The following is a 10,178-nucleotide window of genomic DNA, read 5'->3' on the forward strand; positions in this document are numbered from 1 at the left end:
CGAGGGCATACATGTGGCTATAAAAGCGCCAGCAGATGAGGCCGGAACCTTCATCAACTGTAAGGGCTTCCACTCCATGAACATGCAGATACTGTGTGATCACAGGATGCTGATTCTACAAGTCTGTGCAAGGTACTCAGGCAGCTCCCACAACACTTACATACTCAGACATTCCCAGGTGCCGAGGCTCTTCAGTGCTCCAAGCCGGTTAGATTGATGGCTGCTGGGTGACAAGGGCTATCCCCTCAAAAGGTGGCTCATGATGCACCTCCACCATCCAAGAACAGAGGCTAAGCAGCAGTACAATAGGAGCCATGTCTCCAAAAGGGTTGTGGTATAGAGAGCCATCTATCTTCTCAAGATGCACTTCCGATGCCTGGACCATTCAGGGGGCACCCTCCAGTAACCCCCAGATCCTGTGTCGCTGATAGTAGTTGCATGCTGCGCTTTCCACAATCTGGCTCTGGAAAGGGGCGACGCAGTGGACAAAGAAAATGTAGACGTAGTTGCTCCGGATACACACAATGAGCCCAGCAGTGAGTCCGAGGATGAACACACACAAGAAAATGTTGATGGGGTAGATGCTGACCCGAGCAAACACCAGGGAGGCTTTAATCCAAAGAACCTTCAGCTAGCCAGCCACAGATGGACCTTCAACACATGTCAGGACTGCAGGCTTCATACTCAACACCTGAGTGCTAAATCTGCCCAGATAGGAACATTAACTAAGGCCCTTGTCAATAAAGCTCAATGTCAAACAACTTACTCATAACATCATTGGTATCCGTCCACCTGCAGAAGTAAGGAATCACCCTGAGGCATGGCTATATATGAAAATTTAATGAGATTACAAAAGTAACTTCAAAAACCAAAAGAAAGGTGTTGCACATCACACCAAATCTTAAATGAACTAATATGGGACAACATAAAAGCACCAGTGAGAAACCCGATGTGTCCCTATTGTGCCTTTAATTTCCGCTCACGGGTGCTACATCTAAGTGCTGTCCCCTCGCTGGCACTGGCATCTGAGACAGCCTGCTCACTGTGTTGTCCTGTTGGCCTTGGTGACCTTGGCAGTTGTCCTCTGGCCTGTGGAGCCTGTGCTAGCCCTGCCTGGCAGGGAGCAGCCAGTTCCACAGCTGGCTTCTCCCCAGTTGCCACAGCCTCATCAATGCCATGGTCACTGACAGAGGGGCGGAGGACTTGCTGCCCTCATCCGGAGCACTCTGAGAGGAGCCCATAGAGACGACAGGCAGCTGCTGCGCTGATGTGAGGTCACTTCAGACCTCCTGCTCACCGTAGATGGATGGGCCCCAAGCTGGGATACTTGGTGCCTAAACCATCTCCTACTCGGGCACTGATCAGCTGAGGACAATGCCGCTGTGAGGGCTTGCAGGTCCACAACTACAGGAGGGCCTGATGGTTCTCCCGGAGGAGCCTCTCTACAAGAGTTGCCACTCTCTCCGTGGAGGAAACATGGTGCTTGGCCAAGAGGCTCATTGCATTGGTGATGCTCTGTGTGGACTCCTCCAGCATGGACACCATACCACGCAATGCCCCATGTATCTCCTCCAGATCGTCCTGCATACCCTGCTGCATTTCCAGTGTTTGATTTCTCACGGACGACTCCAGAGGCACATCATCAGCCACCGACTGAGCATGTGCCTGGACCCCGGCAGCCCTCCGACTGCGCCCTGGGTGCTCTCTGTCTCTGCCCGCACCTCAAACGAGTGTGAAGTGCCCCCACCGCCATGCCCCAGGACTCTAGGCGATGATCTAATTCCCAATGAGGTGCCAGTATCTGCGCTGGTGCCTGCCTGGCAGAGATGGTGTGATGCTGGTGAGTTGATTTGCTTTGTGTGCTCAGGTGTAAGTGGTGAACCCTCTGTTTCCTCTTCCCAGCCCTGCTCGTTGATGCTGAAAGGAGAAACATGGACATTTGATTAGTTACAGTGCAAACAATGTAATTTGCATGCCAGCCCCTGGATCATTATGTGCTCATCCTTCCATTATCAATGGCTAACCCATGTTGCAAGCTTCCATCACTGAGCAGTCAGCAGTGCCATGGCTGCTGGGACACACATGAGTGCTCGGCAAGCATACCTCCCCGTGGCACCCCAGCCTCACCGTCACTTGTGGACTGGGCGCATGGCGTCTCTCCAGATCCATGGCCTGCTGTTCAAAAGGAGTTAAGATGGCCAACTGAGCCTTGCCTCCGCCATTCCGCATCCGTTCGGCTGAATTGTGTGCAATCTCCTACTGGAAAGGAGAGAAGAGCATTAATTTGTCCCGCCAGTATCTGGATTTCCATCGCATCCCTATCAACCCAACCAGAGAGGGCAGAATCTTGCCCTTGGATGGCATGCGGGCCCCACCAGCTTGGTGGCGGGCGGGCAGCCGATCCCCACCACTGAAACGGGCCTGCCGCCATTTTGAGTGGGCGGGCCAATTAAGGCCCGCCCAGCAGCATCCCCAACAGGAAGCGTATGCACTTCCTGTTCCGGGGGGAGGAAAAGAATCCCCATCTGTCAGAGTGCGCTCTTTCACGCATGCGCACGAAAGAGTATACTTCTCCCTGAGATTAAGTGCTGTCTAAGGGAGACCAGTTACAGTACAAAAAACTTTAAAAAGACAGAAATTTAAAAATTATTAACATGTCCCCCTCATGTAACAATATTACACGGGATGGGACATGTTAATACATTTTAATAAAGACTGCATAAACTTAACTAATTTTTAAAAATACGGACATGAAATTTCATGAATAATCTGGAGCCCACTGGGTCTCCTTAAGCTTGGCCGGGCTGGTCTTTAATTACTTTAATTAGCCCGTCAATGGCCTCAATTGGCCATTGACAGGTCGGCGGGTGGACAGCTGATTTCGCTGTCCACCAACCTTCCTAAAAATTTAAATGGACCGGGAAGACGTCGGGGATTCCTCCTGATGTCATCCCATGTCATTTTTCCCATAGCGACCAGGCCCCACCCCCAAATCACCGAGGGGAAAATCCTGGCCAGTGGGACATTGCAGGACTCCAGTTCTTCATTGCCCCACAGCTGCAGCACATCCCCTGCCTTGCCCAAATGCTGCATCCTTCACATGTGGCACCACAAGGTCTAACCTTGCTAAGCAAGGAGGCATAAGCACATGCAGCACAAAGGCCAGCAGATGGATTGGTGGCCTGCCACCTGGAAGCTCCCCTCCTAGCATGTTAGCACCCTGACTTTAACATGCTTCCCAGTTTCAGCACTATGCCTAGGTGCGGATCCTTGAGTTTCATCACCATTCTATACTTTGGGTGTCAGTGTCACGCATGCTGCAGGTGCAGAACCCATCTTAGCTCAATCCTTTCAAAGTGAATTAGACATGGGCAAATCTGCTGGCCCACCCAGCGAGGAATACAGTGAGGATTCAATGCTGTAACTGTACTCAGATTTGCTGGGGGGGAGGTGGAAGGATGCTGGCTGCATTAAGTGACATCAGTCAACATGGTACTCACCCTTCCCGCGCGCAGGAGGTCATTGAATCTTTTGCAGTACTGGACCCCATGTGCGTCGCACCACATCATGGGAGCTCACACTTGGCCACCTTTTCCCATGCACGTTTGGTCAGGTGGGGAGGCCTCTGCCTCCCATCCCTCGGAAGCAGGACCTCCTGCCGTGCTGCCACCTCCTCCAGGAGGGCAGCTAGGCACTCATCTGAGAACCGAGAGGCACGTTGCCCCTCTGCCCTACCCTCCAGCCTGGCCTGCCCTGCTGCCCTACCCTCCGGCCTGGCCTGCCCCGCTGCCCTACCCTCCGGACCTGCATGCTGAACAGAAGACCTCTGCTGAGCGCTTCCGCCAGCCATTGTGAGCAGCCTTGCAAAGGCTGCCAGGCCTTCAATTAAACAGGCAGCTGGGTCGCCATTGGACCCGACGGTCTGCGCATGCCCACCGCCGCCTGCCCACTCCAGCTATCCTCGGAAGTCAAGAAATACGCTGGGTGAGCCTTAATTAACTCGCCCATGTAAATTGATGGCGCAGATCTGATCGTAGGCGGTGATCAGGTCCGCGCCCGCTCCCGCTCGGCCTGCCCGACATGGGGAAAATTCTCCCCATGGTTATGCCAGCTTTCATTTCCAAATGCATTGATAATGCTAAAGTGAGACACAGTCCCACGGTTGAGTGAGCATTTATGCGAGATGAGATTGAACAGATTGGTAATAGGGCTGCTAATTTACACCGTGCGCTACACTATGCTTGGACTCAGGTGCAGAAATTTCTTTCATTTTTCGATTTGATCCATTTATGCCACTATATTGCTTCAATAGATGACCGCACCATAAGCAGTGCCCAATTGAAACATGCCTGCACTATGAACTCACTTATGCAGAAGCAGTTTGGCAACACAAATTACACCACTAAACACAAGACAAATCTCTCTGACCTTTACTCTCAGAAAGTGAGGAGTTTGTTCTTGCGCATGGTTTCAATTTTTATGTGCCTTCATCCCAAATCAAATGGGTAATATGTATTTGCTGAGTTTGAACTCCTCTACTCCCAATTAACCTGCCACAAACCAGTGTACACTGATGATGCTGGATCCTTGAAAGCGCACCTAGCTGATCTAGCGCTAGCATATTGCGGGATTCCGAATTAGCGGTCAGATTTTCACAAGCATCATGAATATCTTACAGTGTTGCGGGGCCTTAAGAACAGCCCAGACATACACATTGGTAAACCTGACAAAAGGACGGGAATAGTCATCCTTAACAAGCGTGACTATATCAACAAAGTGTCATTCTTAATGACAGTCCAAATTTGTATCCATCGGACCTGCCACTCAATATAACCAGACAGCCTTGCTCGAAAGTAAGCTAAAGAAATGCTTGCTAGATTTGTTTAAGAGCAATGAGCTGCTTCACGATATATATGACAGGATTCATCCTCACGGCTCGCTGCATCCACATATGGATGGGTGGCCCAAGACACACAAAAGTGATCTCCCTTTATGTCCTATCTTATCCATGACCAGTTCTGCACAGCATGAATTGTCCAAATGATTGTGCGAATTGTTACAACCAGTTTTGAACAAATTTTCCACATACATGGTGAAGGATTCCTTCACATTTGCGAAGATCATGCTGGACTTGCATATCGTTAGCAATGCTGTGTCCACATGCTCGTTGGACATTGCTAGCCAATTCACCATGTTCCACTTAAAGACGCCATGGATATTTGTCATGGCGATCTAGACCCATCACCTTTGCGTGCATCAGTAGCCATTGAGCTTATGAACTTGGCAACTTGCGCTGTTGAGTTCAGTTTTTATGACACCATGTATGCCCAAATAGATGAAGTTGCCATGGGATCCCTTCTAGGGCCAGCTCTCACAAACACCTTTGTTGAGTTCCATAAGAAATATGCCTTCGATGGAATGGCACACAACCTCCAACCCTTTGCATATTTCTGCTTTGTGGATGATACGGTTGCTATATTTAAATCTAGAGCTGCATGAAATAATTCCCTAGCATGTCTTAATGGGCTCTATTCTGCGCTCAAATTCACTTTTGGAATGGAGCAGTCAAATGAACTCCTTTTCCATGGCATATTAGTTAAGAAAACTGCTAGGGAGTTCTCTTCCATGGTCTACCACAAGCCCACCTTCACTGGTCAATATACCCATTGAGATTCATACAGTTCCATGCACTATACGATTGGCCTTATTGGCAACCTCATAACTGGGGCCTGAGCCATTTGCTTACCATACAAGCTTGATGCTGAAATAGGATGCATAAAGGACATCCTGCATGATAATGGTTACCTTGATCAGATCATTTCACTCTGTGTATCGCACAAACTCAAACAGGCCCAAGTCCATCACTTTCAGTCCTGAAAAGTGCTCTGTCTACCTCAGATTAGCCTGGAAGGGCAAGGTATCTCAAAAATTCGAGCATTAGGTGAAACTAGCTGTTTCACGCTGCGGTTAGCAACATGAGTAGTAATCTCTACTAACAGGATGTTGCCATCAAGCCAAAAAGATGTTCTGCATATCACAGAAATGAGTAATGTGGTACGTGCATTTCAGTCCCAATGTGATGCTCGGTATGTAGGCCATACATCCCAAAGTCTGGCGGATCATATCAAACAGCATGTCCCTTCCGCTGTTTGCAACGAACAAGGTACAGACCGTACTCAAAACATAGTGTCCAACATTAGATACGGTTCCGCAATTGGACAACGTTTGCTAAACAATCCTCTGTGTGCTAAAAGTTATGCTGACAACATTTTAAAATCGTTTGTCAGGCTTGCAATGTGGCATTTTTGCGTGTACTGGATGCTGTATATATATATATTAATACACAGGGCCCTGTTATTTACAGACAGAAAGAACATGTACACATGTTGCACCTATTTCAGCTACACAAAATAAGTGACAGCCATTTGCTGGTTCATTCCTCAGGGGAATGTTTTGATCAATCATAGTCAAGCTGCCTGGTTTAAATTTCAAACAATGCTTAACTGTCAGTGACAATCAACTGGTGCATTCTCCATGGCAATTCCTCTACCAATCAGAGTCCACTTGTCAACCAGTCAGCACTCTCTTCCTATACAGCATTCATATGTTGTTTCCACTGACATTGGTATTTTTTTGTGAATTGTCCTGATGAGTGCAAAGACAAAAGGCTTTGACAAAAATGTCTCTTTTTCAGTAATACTCAAGTTCTAATGCCTCTCAAACAGCCTTTTTCACAAATCAGTCACCTTATGAGTGGGACAAGAATTAGGCCCGCATTATTCAGGATTCTTCAACAGCTCCTATGGCCACCATGTTAGTTTTTTATTTTATTTTTTTCAAAAGCACCTTCCTTTGGATTCAGGAGGAGCAGAAGTGTTCTTGCAAATGCACAGGATCGCATCCACCCTTTCCATCTCTACTCCCATAACCTACAACAATCACCCACTCTGGGACTTAAATATGTACATAATGTACATACAAATGAATTAGGAGCAAGAGTAGGCCACTCAGCCCCTCAAGCCTGCTCCGTCATTCCATTAGATCATGGCTGATCTGAATACAACTTCGACCCCACATCCCTGCCTAACTCCGATAACCTTTCTCCCCCTTGTTAATCAAGAATCTATCTATCTCTGCCTTAAAAATATTCAAAGGCTCTGCTTCTACTGCCTTTTGAGGAAGAGAGTTCCAAAGACCCACAACTCTCTGAGAGAAAAAAATTCTCTTAAATGAGCGACACCTAGATTCTCCCATAATAGGAAACATCCTTCTACATCCACCCTGTCAAGACCCCTCAGGATCTTAACAGTTTCAATTAAGTTGCCTCTTACTGTTCTAAATTCCAGTGGATACAAGCCTAACCTGTCCAGTTTTCCTCATAAGACAACCCATGCATTCCTGGTATTAGCCTAGTAAGCCTTCTCTGAGCTGCTTCTAATGCATTTACATCTTTCTTTAAATAAGGAGACCAGTACTGTACACAATACTCCTGCTGAGGTCTCACAAATGCCCTGTTCAACTGAAGTATAACCTCCCTAATTTTGTAATTAATTCCCCTCAAAATAAATGAAAACATTCTATTAGCTAATTACTTGCCGTACCTGCAGCAAGTAATTGTGATTCATGCACTAGGACACCCAGAGCCCTCTGAATCTCAGAGCTATGCAATCTCTCACCATTTAGATAATATGCTTCATTTTATTTCTTCCTGCCAAATGAACAATTTCACTTTTGTCCACAATATACTCCATTTGACAGATCTTTGCCAACTCACTTAACCTAGCCATGTCACTTTGTAGCCTCCTAACATCTTCTTCACAATTTACTTTCTTACCTGTCTTTGTGTCATCATCAAATTTAGCCACCATTCCTTCTGTCCCTTCATCCTAGTCATTTATACGAATTGTAAAATATTGAGGCCCTAGCGCTGACCACTCGTCAAATCCTGACAACCAGAAAAAGATCCATATATACCAACTCCCTGCTTCCTGTTAGCTAACCAATCTTCTATCCAGGGCAATATGTTACCCCCTACACTAGGAGCATTTATTTTCCATAATAACCTTTGATGTGGCACTTTATCAAATGCCTTCGGAAAATCTAAGTATAGTATACCAACCAGTTCCCCTTTATCCACAGCACAAATCCTTCAAAGAACTCCAATAAATTGGTTAAACATGATTTCTCTTTCACAAAGCCATGTTGAATCTGTCTGATTGTCTTGAATTTTTCTAAGTGCCCTGCTATAACATCTTTATAATAGCTTTTGACATTTCCCCTATGACAGATGTTAGGCTAACTGGCCTGTAGCTTCCTTTTTTCTAACTCCCTCCCTTTCTGAAAAAAAAGGAGTTACATTTGCTATTTTCCAACCTAATAGAACCTTCCCCAAATCTAGGGTATTTTGGAAAGTTAAAATCAGTGCATCAACTATCTCACTAGCCACTTCTTTCAAGAAGCTAGGGTGAAGTTCATAAAAACATAAGACCATAAGACATAGGAGCAGAAGTAAGCCATTCGACCCATCGAGTCTACTCCACCATTCAAGGAGATCATGGCTAATCTGATAATCCTCAACTCCACTTTCCTGCCTTTTCCCCATAACTCTTGATTCCCTTACTGATTTAAAATCTGTCTAATTCAGCCTTGAATATACTTAACGACCCAGCCTCTACAGCCCTCTGAGGTAAAGAATTCCACAGATTGTCTACCCTCTGAGAGAAGAAATTCCTCCTCATCTCTGTTTTAAATGGACACCCTCCTACTCTGAGATTATGCCGTCAGGTCCTAGACTCTCCCATAAGAGGAAACAACCTCTCAGCATCTACCCTGTCAAGCCCCCTAAGAATCTTATACATTTCAATAAGGTCCCCCTTCATTCTCTAAGCTCCAATGAGTACAGGTCCAACCTACTCAACCTTTCCTCATAAGAAAATCCCTCCATACCTGGGATCAACCTAGCGATCCTTCTCTGGACTGCCTCCAATGCCAATATATCTTTCCTTAGATAAGGGGACCAAAACTGTTCACAGTATTGTGGTGTGGTCTAACTAGCACCTCATATAGTTTTAGCAAGACTTCCCTATTTTTATACTCCAATCCTTTTGAAATAAGGCCAACATTCTATTTGCCTTCTCTATTACCTGCTGAACTTGTATGTTAGCTTTTTATGATTCATGCATGAGGACCCCCAAATCCCACTGTGCTGCAGCTTTCTGCAGTCTTTCTCCATTTAAATAATCTATTCTTCCTGACAAAGCGCATAACCTCACATTTCCCACATTATAATCCATCTGCCAAGTTTTTGCCCACTCACTTAACCTGTCTATATCTCTTTGTAGGCTATTTGTGTCATCCTCACCACGTGCCTTCCCATCTATTTTTGTGTCATCCGCAAACTTGTTCATCTGGACCTGGAGATTAGTCAGCCTGCAACCCCAACAATTTACACAATACTACTTCCCTGATGATTGTAATTTTCCTGAGCTCCTCCTTCCCTTCCATTTCCTGATTTACAGCTATTTCCGGGATGTTACTTGTGTCATCTATAATGAAGACCAAAGCAAAACACCTGTTTAATTTGTCCACCATCTCCCTATTTTCCATTATCAATTCCCCAAATGTACTCTCTATAGGACCCATGCTCACTTTGCTAATTCTTTTCGTATTTAAATACCTATAGAAACTCTTACCATCTGTTTTTATATTACTAGCTAGCTTTCTCTCATATTCTAATTTTTCCCTCCTTATTAATCTTTTTGTGATTCTTTGCTGTTCTTTATATTACTTCCAATCTTCCAACCTGCCACTCTTCTGCATAATAGTATGCTTTTTTTTAAGTTTGAAACTGTCTTTAACTGTTTTCGCTAATCACAGATAGTGGGCCCTCCCCTTGGAATTTTTCTTTCTCATTCAAATGTATATATTTTGTGTATTCTGAAATATCCCTTTAAATGTCTACCACTAAGCTTTCATTGACTTATTCTTTAACATCATTTGCCGATTCACTTTAGCTAGCTCTGCTCTCATGCCCTCATAATTACCCTTATTTAAGTTCAAAATACTAGTGTTGAATGCATTTGTTTCTCCCTCAAAATGAATGTAAAATGCAATCATATTATGATCGCTGCTACCAAGTGGTGCCTTCATAGGAGGCCATCAATTATACCTATCTTGTT

The sequence above is a fragment of the Carcharodon carcharias genome, chromosome 4, assembly GCF_017639515.1.
Source record: "Carcharodon carcharias isolate sCarCar2 chromosome 4, sCarCar2.pri, whole genome shotgun sequence".
NCBI lineage: Eukaryota > Metazoa > Chordata > Chondrichthyes > Lamniformes > Lamnidae > Carcharodon > Carcharodon carcharias.